Source organism: Hemitrygon akajei, chromosome 18, assembly GCF_048418815.1.
Source record: "Hemitrygon akajei chromosome 18, sHemAka1.3, whole genome shotgun sequence".
Classification (NCBI taxonomy): Eukaryota; Metazoa; Chordata; class Chondrichthyes; order Myliobatiformes; family Dasyatidae; genus Hemitrygon; species Hemitrygon akajei.
In genome coordinates this window covers 4,655,542-4,671,468 of record NC_133141.1, presented here as the reverse complement: position 1 = coordinate 4,671,468, position 15,927 = coordinate 4,655,542, and the positions used below count along the sequence as shown (strand labels likewise).

Sequence of the window (15,927 nt, the reverse complement as noted above, 5' to 3'; positions counted from 1 at the left end):
ATGGTAAAGAACAATTTATAAAAATGCATTATAAACAATGAAAAACAAGGCATAGTCTGAATTGTTGCAGGAAGTGACTGCTGACATGTGATGAGCGGCAGATGTGCTTTGAACTCCCACTTGATTAAAGTTTTGTGCTGTTAATCTGGAGAGCAATGACAGTGGAAACATTCTGATCTCCATTGTCAGGAGCACTCCAAGCATATCCTGTTAAATGAATAACCAATTTCAATGATCTGATTATCACACAAGTGACAGTAAAACTTAAGCATTAAATAGAAGACTGGATTACTTTACAGATGCCAATCTATAATTACAGATTGTTCCAGTTGTGTTCTGTATGTTAGAATTATAGAGAGAATGGCTTAGAAATTAATAGTTTATGTAAAATTTAGTTTCTGATGCTGCTGGATAAGGTTACCAGAGTGTTGCTGCTTGCCAGCAGAGTTTGTGAGCCAGACTGCTAGAACTAGAAGTAGTGCTAAATTAGTTATGTACATCTGCCAAAAGCAAGATGGGCAAGTATACCCTGTGGAAAACAAAACAGAATGAACATTTCATGTCAATGATCTGAATCATTAATTCTGGTTCTCTTCATAACACTGCTCAGACAGTTGGATATTTCCAGCATTATCATTCTTTCAGCTTTCCATATTTGATTTATGCATGGATCTTTTTGGATCTACACCACCAATTCACAAGACTCACTCCTATTAGCTCCTGTAGTATAAATGGACGGCAGGGTGAAGATACGTCTCTACCAAAGGAGGTGTAAGTCACCACTAGCCTGCAAGTCACCCTTGGGCAAGGTGTAGTACCTGCTCAGCCTCCCGATCAGGGTCACGTGAAGCCATGGGAGCAGGTGCTGGATGGTCGTATGGGCAGCTGGTGCATATCACAAGTACTGGTTATGCGACCACTGATGCCAGGCAGACAATCTCTGAAGAATATTGATAATGGTTGGGGTCACCCATCTTGTAAAGACACTGCCCAGAAGAAGGCAATGGTAAACCACTTCTGTAGAAAAATTTGCCAAGAACAATCATAGTCAAAGACCATGATCGCCCACATCATATGAAACCGCACATAATGATGATGATGAGTATAATTATCAAAGAAGGAGCAGGACACAACCCTAATTCCAAATCGAATCATTGCTGAGTTGTGACACTACATCTCTCCAGGGTCCATAACACACAGCACTGCATTGATAATATCAGAGAAAATAAATGGAAAGGTGACCAATCATTAATATTTAGTTGTCATATTGAAATAGGATAAAATTTGTAACTTTAATCATTCAAAGCGCTGCTTAAAACTTTGGATCTTTACATGTTTTTTTATTATGGGAAAGACTGGTTCAAGAGCTTTGGCTATAAAATCTGCTGTTCAAAGTTTGCTTGGTTCCTGCTACATTCTGATGGGATCTCAATCTTTAGACCGGTGGCATTATGCAAACCAGCTCCCATTGAACAGATATAAAGTGTAATTACAGGTTCATTTGATTCTAGTTCAACTCTGAACGTGAGATATACAACTAAATGTCATTGGCTGCTGTTGGGAATTTTTTTTTCAGCTGTGCTACATATTTTTCTCTTTTTCTTTTGTTAGGCTCCCTCCAGACATAGCTCAAATACCATCTATAAATTTGCTGATGATACAACCATTGTTGGTAACTCAGGTGGTGACGAGAGGGCGTACAGGAGTGAGATATGCCAGCTAGCGGAATGGTGCCACAGCAACAACCTGGCACTCATTGTCAGTAAGATGAAAGAGTTGATTGTGGATTTCAGGAAGGGTAAGACGAAGGAACACATACCAATCCTCATGGATGGATCGAAAGTGGAGAGAGTGAGCAGCTTTAAGTTCCTGGGTGTTGAGATCTCTGAGGATCTAACCTGGTCCCAACATATTGATGCAGTTATAAAGAAGACAAGACAGCGACTATACTTCATTAGGAGTTTTTAGAGATTTGGTATTTTTTTTTATTAAGTGCAACCGTGAACAATATCCAGATCAGAAATGCTGATCAAGTCAACTAGTTCCCAAAGAGAACTCTGATAGGCCAATCAGATGGTTCACTGCTGCTCAGCGATAGAACATAAACGCACTATCACTAACACACAAATACACTGTTGAGTGTATGTCAACAAATACACTCAAAAATTTCTATAGTTGTACCTTGGAAAGCATGCTGACAGGCTGCATCACTGTCTGGTATGGAGGGGCTACTGCACAGGACCGAAAGAAGCTTCAGAGGGCTGTAAATCAAGTCAGCTCCATCTTGGGTACTAGCCTACAAAGTACCCAGGACATCTTCAGGAGCAGTGTCTCAGAAAGGCAGTGTCCATTATTAAGGACCTCCAGCACCCAGGGCATGCCCTTTTCTCACTGTTACCATCAGGTAGGAGATACAGAAGCCTGAAGGCACATACTCAGCAATTCAGGAACAGCTTCTTCCCCTCTGTCATCCGACTCCTAAATGCACATTGAACCGGTGAACACTACCTCACATTTTTAATTTACAATTATTTCTGCTTTTTGCATGATTTTAATCTACTCAATATACATATACTGTAATTGATTTGCTTATTTGTTATTATTGTTATTTTATTTTTGTTTTTTTCTTCTATATTATGTACTGCATTGAACTGCTGCTGCGAAGTTAACAAATTTCACGACACATGCCGGTGAAAATAAACCCGATTCTGATTCTGATCCTGACTCTCTAAGGTCTCTGAGTTCCTGCTCTTCCACACTCTTTTAGATCTCCACTTTCCATCATTATAACACAGACAACTGTGGCTGCAGAAACTGAGTTCCTACATTGTGGAATCTCAGTAACTTTCTCCTCAGAGAATGCACCTTTGAAACCTGTCCACTTTGAATATATTGTTCTTTCCTGAGCTAATACACTTGACGTCAAATTTTGTTTGATATGGTTCTTTGGGACTCCATGTTGATTCATGTTGTGTCAGGGATGGTGTCGCTGATTGTATTAATACTGCTGTAGATACACATCATGCTGCTTCTGAACTCTAACCCTTTGGAAATGCAGAATTTTCAAACATATGTCCACAAGTTAGATTCAATTGTGCATGATTTTCATGCACGGATCATGCCTGAAAGCCTTTTTAAGCATTTATACTCTGCTAGTGGACATCTCTAGACTGACTGGCAACCACTGGGAAACTGATCAGAGACGTCCAGACGTGAGACGTGATTCATCTTAAAGCATCACATGCTGACAGTGTCAAGTGACCATCAAATGGTGTTATCTGGTAGGCAGTGCTTATTTCTGTGTTTACTAACAGCAATTGGATGGTAAATATTCAACCTGCATTTATAAACGAGTAGCAAATCCTGTAAATTGATATGGACTGAACTTAAAGACCACACTTCCCCACTGATGGGTTGACCCCTGCATCTGTCAGCTTCAGTTTTTCGTCACCACCATACATATAGCAGCAAAGCTTGGTGTCCCTATGTATAATTCATCGCACAAATGTATGCTACTATCTTTGAAAGTGAGATGAGTTCATGGTTAATGGTGTCGTGGGGTCACTAGCAACATGGGACTTAACCTGTGCAGTAAAATAATGGGTCGAATGGCCTACTTCTGCTCCTATATCTTATGGTCTTATCTTAAAATACTGCAAGGTGGAAAATTGGCTAGAAATTTTGAAGGTATTTACAACCCCATCCCCCACGTTTTCTCTCAGTCTACAGTAGTCTTCTCTGCGGGTTCTGATTCATTCCGCAGCTGCCATCAGGAACCATAAAGGTGAGTGAAGCTTTATCTCATGAAAACCACCTCAGTATTTTTGAACGGTTCTTTTCTTTCTCAATTTCCTGGTTTTACTTTCTGTAGTCTCCAAATTAAAACCACATGCCGAATCCACTTAATGCACCAAACAAGCATGAAGTTTAGCCTCTGGGGAACAGTATCCCAACTGCGATGCATAGATCATCTGCGGCTAAATAACAAACAGAGGACAGGAGTCTCTGTCTCAGAGTTCTAATTATTACCATACAGTATAAATGGATTTAATCAGCCTGCAACTCTTCAAGGCCTTTTTTTCTAATGCAGTTGCTGTAATGGTGACCAAACATTAAGTCCTCAAGAAGAAATGTCTGTGCAAATTTGTGAACAGTGATGCAACCAGCGACAAGATATTAAGTATCCCATCAGGCTTTGGAAGGACACCCTGATTAGAAAGAGAAGAGGTAGTGGAGCCAACAGTGATTCCCTCCATCTGCTCTCAAGCACTGAGCAATGGAGGGATCTTTTCTCATTCCCAGTACCTAGAATTTCAGCAGAGGCTGAACTACTGGAGCTGCCATTAGACATGAAGTGCTGCATGCAGGAACATTGTCAGAAGTGGGACTACAAGCAGAGGAATGTATCCCATTCCTGATAATCTTTCATAGCATTAAAGGTACATGTGTCACACACGCTAGGTGCTGGAGGAACTCAGCAAGTGAGGCAGCACCTATGGTGGGGAATAAACAGTTGACATTTCGGGATTGGAAAGGAAGGAGCAGAAGCAGAAGACGTGTGAATACATGCTTAGCACACTGTTTTAAAAAGATGAAAACTTAAAATCCTGAGAATGTCCCTGACTGTCAGGAGAAAATGGAAAGAATATCACTTCTTTCATAGAAACATAGAAAACATACAGCACAATACAGGCCCTTCGGCCCACAAAGCTGTGCCAAACATGTCCCTACCTTAGAACTACCTAGGCTTACCCATAGCCCTCTATTTTTCTAAGCTCCATGTAGCCACCCAGGAGTCCCTTAAAAGACCCTATCGTATCCGCCTCCACCACCGTTGCCAGCAGCCCATTCCATGCACTCACCACTCTGTGTAAAAAACTTACCCCTGACATCCCCTCTGTACCTACTTCCAAGCACCTTAAAACTGTGTCCTCTCATGTTAGCCATTTCGGCCCTGGGGAAAAGCCTCTGATGATCTACACAATCAATGCCTCTCATCATCTTATACATCTCTATCAGGTCACCTCTCATCCTCCGCCGCTCCAAGGAGGTAGAGTAATGAGTTAACACAACGCTTTACAGCATCAGCAGCTCAGGTTCAATTACCACCACTGCCTGTAAGGGATCTGTACGTTCTCCCCGTCACCATATGAGTTTCCTCACGGTCCAAAGATGTACCGGTTGATGGGTTCATTGGTCGTTGCAACTTATCCTGTGATTAGCCTAGGGTTAATTGGGGTTTGCTGGGTGGTGTTGTTTGAAGGGCCTATTCCACACTGTATCTCAATAAATAAATGAATGAATATACTATAAGTTTTCAGTGGTGTCAACAACAAAGACAGGATCTGAGTGCACTCTCTGGACTGCTACACTTAAAACAAATTCTGCAGTGAGATGTTTATAAATCACCCTACTATCTTCCGTAGAATGAAAAAAATGTAGATGGAGCCTCCTCTGTTTGAGTAAGTGTCTGGTTGAGCCCCTCAATGAGCAGCAAACTCTGCGATGTGGCAGAGATCAGCAGAGACATTCTGGCAAGTTCTGGAGACAAGGGAGTTCACATCAACTTTGACATTCCAAGAGCCAAAAGTGGTAACAGCATTTGCAAGATTATAACTGAGCATGACACAGCTGAGTGAGAACCAGGAATAGGCTTTGAACCTTTAAATGGCGAAGATCAGGAGAAATAGAGTTAGCAAAAATTGGGTTTGCTGTGACTAAATAAGAACTGCTTTTTTCAGACCAGTGTGTCTGAAAAATCTCATCAGATGAAAACAATATGTTTCAATAAAGGAAAGTACAGGGAGATTTTTTTTTAAAATCACTGCATAATGATGGAATGAATTTCTTGATGGACATTAAAACACTGAGAAATCAGCACATATTTTTTCTATTCTGGGTTAACCCAATTTTTCACCTGCTGAGCACCATTTTGTTTGGAGCTGCGTGAATGGTTTCTGAACCCTTGCTTCATTGTTCCAGGGTAGATGATACAAAATCCTGAAAGCATTAGACCATATGACCACATCACATAGGAGCAGAATTAGGCCACTTGGCCCATTGAGTCTGCTCTGCCATTTCATTGTGCCTCACTTAAAGTATTGTGAGCGGTTTTGGGCTCCTTTTCTTAGAAAAAAATGTGCTGAAACTGGAAAGGGCTTGAAGGTGGTCTCAAAAATGATTCCAGGACAGAAAGGCTTGTCATATGAGGAGCATTGGTTGGCTCTAAGCCTGTCTTATAGTTTTTGTTTATTATCCCTCTCAACCTCATTCTCCTGCCTTCTTCCTATAACCTTTGATACCCTGACTAACCAAAAACCTATCAACTTCCACCAGACTCAAACACAACTTCTACCCCACTATTATAAGGCTATTGAACAGTTCCCTAATACAATCAACTGGACACTTGACCTCACAACCTATCTCATTATGATCTGGCATCTTATTGTTTGCCAGCACTGCACTTTCTTTGTAGCTGTTACACTTTATTCTGCATTCTGCTATTGCTTTATCTGTTTCTACGTCAATGTACTGTGTAATGATTTGATCAGTATGCAAGGCAAGCTTTTCACTGTATCTCGGCACGTGACAATAACAAACCTATTCCAATATTAATTTCCTCATACCACTGTGCAACCATCATGACCACAGTGGCCTGGGAAAACCTACCATGACCACAGTGCAATGACGAATGGGCATTGCCAGTGGATTTGCCAAAGTCCCAAGGAAACCATATCCACTGTTTGCCTCCATTCCCTCGATGTCTGAAAAACATCATTACAATTGCAGAGGAGCCTACTTTTACTAAGCAAGAGGGTAATTGCTTATTGGAGTACATCAAGCCAGCGGAACTAACCATAGGGTGGTGCAGTAATTAGCACTGCAACCTCATGGCACAAGAGATCCAGGCTTGATCCAGATAGTTGCTGTCTGTGTGGAGTCAGTATGTTCTGTCTGTGATCATGTAAGATGTTCCCCAGGTTCTCTACTTTCCTCTCCCATCTCACAGGTGCCCTGGTAGATTAATAGGTCTCTGTAGCCTAACCCTGAATGTAGGTCAGTGTAACAACAAAATCAAATGGAAGTTGTTTATTTATTTAGAGATACATCGCAGAGTAAGCCTTCTCAGCCCTTTGAGCCGTGCAACCCAGAAACCTCCGACCAGCCCCAATTTAATCCTGGCGCAATTTACAATGACCATTTAACCTATTGATTGATTTATTGAGATACAGCACAGAATAAGCTCTACCTGTCCTTTGAGCACACCACCCAGCAACCCTTGATTTTACCCTAACCTAAGCACAGGACAATTTGCAATGACCAATTAACCTACCCGGTACGACTTTGGACTGTAGGAGGAAACCAGAGCGCTTGGGGAAAACCCATGCATTCTAACAGGGAGGATGTACAGAGACTCCTTACAGCGGATGCTGGGATTGGACTCCGAACTCTGATGCCACAGCTGTAATAGCATAGCACTAACCACTATGCTACCTGTGCTGAGAATAAGTTGGAAGACTACACAGAAATAAGGAAAATGGGAATGGGAGTAATGATCTGCTATACTAGGGGCTGGCATGGGCCTGATGGGCTGAATGGCTCCCTTCTGTGTCATTATATGTAAAGGACAATTCAGAATGATTTGAGCAGGAGGTGGCTTTGAGATATTAGCCAGCACTTCCTCAAGTAAAGTGGCAGCTTGTTTATTTTTCATGTACTCTGAGTTGTGTTTCTTGAGTGCAAGACTGTCAAAGTGCAGCTATAAACTTGAGAACACTGATCTATGGCCCAGACAATCTCACAGGATACAGCGAAGGGTGAGGGTTCACAATACACTCAGATAATTTATTGTGTTTAAACTGAAACCATTGTAACTGCACAAAGGTCAATTTTAAGCATATTTTATTAATACCATGTGTGATCAATTGGCTGAACACTTTATTTGGTTTGTTCTGTCTGCACTTGAATGGAAAACATTTTCTTTATCATAGATTTTACGGCTTTGTTTTTCGCCATTTCACAAAACTCTCTGCACTAAATTTGGAAAAGGGAAGACTCAGCATTACATCCCATTCATCTGACAAGTTTTACAAGTCAGTCTTGGAAATGTTCCATGGAAGAATATCTATCATGGGGACATGAAGAGTTCACCCTTTCAGGACCACTTCACTCTATAGAGAGTTCTGGTTGTTCTTTGATGGAGTATACACCCCTTCAGATAGAGACACTGGAGAAATGATCTTGGGCATTACTAAAGAAAGCAGATCCAGCTATGGATTTCTGGCTTCTGCCCTCTTCTTTTCTAGTACTGATGAAGGGTCTCAGCCTGAATCATCAACTGTTTATTCATTCCATAAATGCTGCCTGACCTGTTGAGTTCCTCCAGCATTTTGTATGTATTGCTCCGGTTATCAATTATTCACTTTAGAAGTAAAGACATGGTAACTTAAAAATAATTGAAAAATCAAAAAGGTAAAAAGGGGGAGGTGGAAATAGTGTTTTGTTTTAACAATGGAGATTTTATGATAGAACATAGAACATAGAAAACCTACAGCACAATACAGGCCCTTCAGCTCACAAAGCTGTGCCGAACATGCCCTTACCTTAGAAATTACTTAGGCTTACCCATAGCCCTCTATTTTTCTAAACTCCATGTACCTATCCAGGAGTCTCTTAAAAGACCCTATCGTATCCGCCTCTACCACCGCTGCCGGCAGCCCATTCCACACACTCACCACTCTCTGAGTAAAAACTTACTCCTAACATCTCCTTTGTACCTACTTCCAAGCACCTTAAAACTACGCCCTCTCATGTTAGCCATTTCAACCCTTGGAAAAAGCCTCTGACTATCCACATGATCAATGCCTCTCATTATCTTGTACACCTCTATCAGGTCACCTCTCATCCTCCTTCGCTCCAAGGAGAAAGGCTGAGTTCACTCAACCTATTCTCATAAGGCAAGCTCCCCAATCCAGGCAACATCCTTGTAAATCTCCTCTGCACCCTTTCTATGGTTTCCACGTCCTTCCTGTAGTGAGGCAACCAGAATTGAGCACGGTACCCCAAGTGGGGTCTGACCAGGGTCCTATATAGCTGCAACATTACCTCTCAGCTCTTAAACTTAATTCCACGATTGATAAAGGCCAGTGCCCTGTATGCCTTCTTAACCACGGAGTCAACCTGTGCAGCAGCTTTGAGTGTCCTATGGACTCGAACCCCAAGATCCCTCTGATCCTCCACACTGCTATGAGTCCTACCATTAATGTTATATTCTGCCATCATATTTGACCTACCAAAAGTGATGGCATCATCACCTGCCATCTGCCTACATCTGCCACTTCTCAGTCCAATTTTGCATCCTATCAATGTCCCACTGTAACCTCTGACAGCCCTCCACACTATCCACAATGCCCCCAACCTTTGTGTCAGCATCAAATTTACTATCCCATCCCTCCACTTCCTCATCCAGGTCATTTATAAAAATCACAAAGAGTAGGGGATCCCAGAACAGATCCCTGAGGCACACCACTGGTCACCGACCTCCATGCAGAATATGACCTGTCTACATCCACTCTTTGCCTTCTGTGGGCAAGCCAGTTCTGGATCCACAAAGCAATGCCCCCTTGGATCCCATGCCTTCTTACTTTCTCAATAAGCCTTGCATGGGGTATCTTATCAAATGCTTTGCTGAAATCCATATGCACTACATCTACTGCTCTTCCTGCATCAATGTGTTTAGTCACATCCTCAAAAAATTCAATCAGGCTCGTAAGGCATGAACTGCCCTTGACAAAGCCATGCTGACTACTCCTAATCATATTATGCCTCTCCAAATGTTCATAAATCCTGCCTCTCATGGTCTTCTCCATCAACTTAGCAAACACTGAGGTAAGACTCACTTGTCTATAATTTACTGGGCTATCTCTACTCCCTTTCTTGAATAAAAGAACAACATCCGCAACCCTCCAATCCTCTGGAACCTCTCCGTCCCCATTGATGATGCAAAGATCACCGCCAGTGGCTCAGTAATCTAATGATAGCAAATCTGTACCGACTGTCATTTATATCAATCCCACTTTACTCCGTCCACATTTCCGTCAGTTGCTCCACACTAGATGCAATTTACCATGCGCAAACAACCTAACACATGCACATCTTAGGGAAGTGGGAGAAAGCCAGTGCTCTTGCTCCACAGGGAGAAAACTTCCCTCTGACAGTGTTGTAGGTCATTAGAACCTTGCTCACAGGAGCTACAATGTGAGGCAGCAGTTCTACCAGTTGGTTCACTGTGTCGCCTTTGATCTGGATGGAGTAACCAGATTCAATAAAAACTGCAGGTGTATTGGAAATATGTAGAGACAGGAACTAAATTTCTTTTGATGTTGCCTGACAAACCACCCCTGAACATCAGCAGGCTGCTTTGTCTGTCAGGTAACCCTCTATGATGAGAAACAGCAATAATGTAAAATGTGCTGCATAAATATAATTCCATTTTAGTCAAATCTGCCCTATCCAATTTATTTGTCCAGTCACTGTCTTCTTTCACCATGTACTACCATCTACTTACGATCGACCCTTACATTAGCCTTCCTCATCTCCTGTCCTACTTTCATTGTTAAGTGGAATTTATTGAATCCAGTTGTGTAAATATTGGTATCAAGAGACAGAGAGCATGAAAGATGTTGCGTTATTCTGAAATATTCTTCGGGGAACAGGTCCTGTCGTTCTCACCCATTCTGATTTTGTGTGACTCTTGGGACAAGTTAATTTTCCATTGAATTGGTTGAGTGGGACACCTGACAAGCAAGTCAATTACATGCCCTGCATTCTTATTTCCAACACCCACACCCACACACTAGACAGTACTAAATTCTACTACCAAACCTGATAACCTCCCTCCATGAATTTCGGTGTATCACCAACTCTACAGTTCCCTGATGCGCAAACCCAGAACTTCCAAACTTCCTCCTTCACTAGTGGGCCAGGTCCATCCCTCTTCCACCAGCATCTCCCACCACACCATCATCTCCCAAGTATCACAGAGTTCCAATGCCCGCACTTACCCAACTCCCTTCTGTATAGTCACTAATACCCTAAGGCCATCATCATCTTCTGTGTCCATCAAAGACTTAAATTTCCAGACCATTTACTTCAACTTTTTTTCTCTATAGATACTGCCTGATTACCTGGGTATTACAAATATTTTTATTTTTGCAATTTCCATATCCACAAGATTATGAATTGTGGAAGAAAATATGAGCACTGCATGCTCCACAAATAGCTAAGGACCAATTTGAAAGATACCCAAGGGTTTTAATTGATTTCATGCTTATTCTGGCCAACCTGTGTATGGCAGCAATCAATGGGTTCAATTAAGCTAATCTATAGCACCAGAGTGTATATTGAAAGCAATCAAACAGATCAAGAAAGGACATATTCAGACTATAGAGTTAGTGATCATACCAGATTTTGAATGCCTGTTATCCAGATGCAATATTTGCATTCATTTCGAGAGGATGAGAATATAAAAGTAATGCTGAGGCTTTAAAAGGCACTGGTGAGGCCTCATTGAATATTGAGAGCAGTTTTGGGCTTCTTATTGGAGAGGATTCAGATGAGGTTCAAGAGAGTGATTCCAGGAATGAATAACTCATCTTATGAGGTGCAATATACTTGCTGGAATTTAGAAGCATGAGGAGGATCTCACTGAAATCTATTAAATGTTGAAAGGCCCAGATAGAGTGGATGTGGAGAGGATGTTCCCTCTGGTGGGGGGAATCTAGGACCAGACTGCACAACATCAGAATAGAGGGACATCCATTTAGAATGGAGATGAGGAGGAATTTCTTCAACCAGAGGGAGGTGAATCTGTGGAGTTTGTTGCCACAGGTAGCCATGGAGGCCAAGTCATTGGGTGTCTTTAAGGTGAGGGTTGACAGGTTGGTGATTAGTCAGGGTATAAAAGGTTACGTAGTTGACTTGAGTTCATGATTGTACAAGGGAGGAATACTGAAGTGGTTTCCCGTTGCCTTCTTCAGTTGCAGTGTCCATACTGGACGTTGGCCATTGATCAGCAGATTCATCTGCCCAGCGTTTTTAGTTTTACAGCCATAAATTCCAATTTGTAGAATCTGCTTGTAAAAACCATCCACCACCTGCAAACCATGGCTTCATGTGGGAGGCTAAACAGGTACTGGGTGACCTGTAGGCTATCGGATGGAAGGAGCACTTTACACCTCCCTTGGCTGAGCAATTGCACAGCACCGACACCATTATCAATGCAGCATATAACCATATAACAATTACAGCATAGAAACAGGCCATCTCAGCCCTTCTAGTCCGTGCCGAACGCTTACTCTCACCTAGTCCCACCTACCTGCACTCAGCCCATAACCCTCCATTCCTTTCCTGTCTATATACCTATCCAATTTTACTTTAAATGACAATACCGAACCTGCCTCTACCACTTCTACTGGAAGCTCGTTCCACACAGCTACCACTCTCTGAGTAAAGAAATCCCCCCTTGTGTTACCCTTAAACTTTTGCCCCCTAACTCTCAACTCATGTCCTCTTGTTTGAATCTCCCCTACTCTCAATGGAAAGAGCCTATCCACATCAACTCAGTCTATCCCCTTCATAATTTTAAATACCTCTATCAAGTCCCCTCTCAACCTTCTACGCTCCAAAGAATAAAGACCTAACTTGTTCAACCTTTCCCTGTAACTTAGGTGCTGAAACCCAGGTAACATTCCAGTAAATCTTCTCTGTACTCTCTCTATTTTGTTGACATCTTTCCCATAATTCGGTGACCAGAACTGTACACAATACTCCAAATTCAGCCTTACCAGAGATGTGGTTCCTCAGAAGAATAATATGCATATCATATATGGACAGGATAACCAACAAAGAAGTTCTACAGAGAATGAAAACAAAACATACATTACTTAAAAAAATCAGAAAACAGCAATCAAAATTCTTTGGACACATCATGTGAAGAGAGACATTAGAACATATAGTTACAACTGGAAAGCTGGAAGGAAGAAGAAGCAGAGGCCAACAGGGAATGAAAATGATAGATGGATTAACATCACGGTTAGAAACAGGGGAGGCAACAACTACAATTCAGAGGGTCAGGGACCGTGATGGATGGAGAGACATGATCGCCCACGCCGAACGGCAAGGCACCTGAACTGAAAAGGTTACGGGGAGAAGGCAGGAGAATAGGGTTGAGAGGGAAATGGATCAGCCATGATAAAATGGCGGAGCAGACTAGATGGGCTGAATGGTCTACTTCTGCTCCTATGTCTTATGGTTTTCTAATGACAAGCATGTTCCCTTTGCTCTGCATTGATACTCACCAAGATTAAATCTTCAAAATATACTTGCAACATTGCAAATACTAAAATACTCCAGTATTCCAAGAGTTAAACTCTCTGCTTTTAAGCACATCATTAGAAATGAAAGAAAAACCAAGTCAGCAACTGTAGAAATCAACGCCCAGTTTCTATTCAATGCTACCGGATTCTCTGTACAACAGTCTCTTTCACTGAGGGGACAGAACAGAAAACAAATGCAGGGCAGTTGAGGTAAACTCCCCTTTAGTCCAAGAATAACTGAGAATTAGCATTACATTGTAAATTCCTGTTCCCTTGCACTTACATGGAGGAGGATTCCTGCTAGAATTATTCTAAAAGTTTCTTGGCCAAGCTAACAAAAGATTAACAATGTTTGGATTACTGAATACTGTTTGGAATTCTCAGTGAATGCTTTGTTCTGATTTTTATTTAGGTGAATTTAGTTAGCCACTGAGAAGAGCAAGGCCTCACCATAGCAACATGTCCTTCTCACAGATTTTATTGCCCTACCCAGCCTTGAGCCCTCGAAAATTCCTCTCCATAACTTCAATATTCTAGTAGCCCAGGCTTCATTACAAAAAATAATTCAGAAATATAAATAATAGGTTAAAGAAACCGTAGATTTGGAAATCTGAAGTGATATCAGAAAATGCGGGGGCTACTTAGCAGGTCAGGCATCTTTTGAAGGGTCATTGTTGAAATATAATCTTGAAAGATGGAATAGTGTTGGGAAATATAATGATCCATTTTGGTAAAAGGAACAATAGTGCAGACTATTTTCTAAATGGGGAGAAGGTTTAAACATCAGAGGTGCAGAGGGACTTAGGAGTCCTTGTGCAAGACTCCCAGTAAGTTAAATTACAGGTTGAGTCTATGGTGAAGAAGGCAAATACAATGTTTGCACTTATTTCAAGGGGAATAGAATATAAAAGCAAGGAGATAATGCTGAATCTTTATAAGATGCTAGTCAGGCTGCACTTGGAGTATTATCAACAGTTTTAGGCCTCGTATCTCAGAAAGGATGTGTTCAAAAAGAAAAGAGTCCAGAGGAGGTTCACGGGAATGATTCTGGGAATTAAGGGGTTAACATGAGGGGTGTTTGGCAGCTTTGGGCCTGTACTCATTGGAATATAGAAGAGTGCGTGTGGATCTCATTGAAACCTACCAAATGTCAAAAGGACTAGATAGGGTGGATGTGGAGAGGATGTTTCCTATGGAATTAGAGGGCACAGCCTCAAAATTGAGGGGCGGCCTTTTAGAACAGAGGTAAGGAGGAATTTTAAAAAAAAATTTTTTTAGACAATTTGTCTGGGTTAAACTCCATCTGCTATTTCTCTGCCCATTTCTGCAACTGGTCTATATCGCACTGTATTCTTTACCAGTCTTCTATGCTATACGTACCACCACCAATCTTTGTATCATCCACAAACTTACATAACCCACCCATCTACATTTTCATCTAAGTCAGATACATCACAAACAGCAGATGTCCCAGTATACATCTCTACAGAACACCACTAATCACAGACCTCCAGCTAGAATAAGTTCCCTCGACCACTACCCTCTGTCGTCTATGGGCAGCCCACTCATCATCTTCAGATACTAAATCCAAACAGCCAATTTGCCACAGATCCCATGCATCTTAATTTTCTCGATTAGCCTCCCATGAGGGACTTTGTCAAATGTCTTACTAAAATCCATGTAGATAACATACACTGCCCTACCCTCATCAATCTCTGTTGACACCTTGTCAAAAACCTCAATCAAATTGGTAAGGTACAATTTTCCCCGCACAATGCTGTGCTGGCTTTCCCTAATTAGGCCATGGGTTTCCAAATGCTCATAAGTCATATCCCTAAGAATTCTCTCCAGTAACTTCCTGACCACTGACATGAAACTATAGATTCCCTTCTTGAACAGTAGAACAACATTAGCCACTCACCAATTCTCCATGACAAGGCAAAGGTCCCAGTAATTTCTTCTCTTGCCTCTCTCAATAAGCTGGGATATATCCCATCAGGCTCTTGGGACATACCTACCTGAATGTTTGGGACATAATATTACCTCCTCCTGACAACACACACAAAATGCTGGTGGAACGCAGCAGGCCAGGAAGCATCTATAGGAAGAAGGACAGTCGACGTTTCGGGCTAAGACCCTTCGTCAGGACCTCCTCCTTTACACTTCAAAATGCTCCAGCATATTAAAACTTTCAGCACTAATCTCCCTGTCCTCCACATCCCTCTCCTTGGTAAATGCTGATGTAAAGTAGTCATTAAGGACCTTGCCCACATTTTCTGTATCCAAGCAAATGTTTTGCCCCCCCCCCCCTTAATCCTTGACTGGTCCCAACCTCTCCCTAGTTATCCTCTTGCTCTTGATATATGTATAGAGTGACTTGGGATTCTCTTTAATCCTACTTGCCAAGGACTTTTTATGGCTGAGGAATAGTTACAGGATTGCCCTGAGTCAGTGGACTGGGCCATGTTTAAGAACTCATTTGAGGACCTGAATGACTTCATCAGGCTCATTACTGACTTTATTAAAACAGATCAAGAGATATGATCTCTGG

General features: G+C 41.8%; 1 protein-coding gene across 4 annotated transcripts in view; it reads right to left on the bottom strand.

Moving 5' to 3' along the window:
* The window catches only part of tmem98 (transmembrane protein 98), a 65,645-nt gene that overhangs the window by 26,514 nt on the left and 23,204 nt on the right, over positions 1–15,927 (bottom strand). For 2 of the 4 annotated variants that reach the window (XM_073070689.1, XM_073070688.1), the window contains exon 2: positions 12,846–12,913. The exons of the other annotated variants lie outside the window; for them this stretch is intronic. The gene's annotated coding sequence lies outside the window, so the exon portion shown is untranslated. The remainder of the gene's footprint in view (positions 1–12,845; positions 12,914–15,927) is intronic. 4 annotated transcript variants of the gene reach the window in all.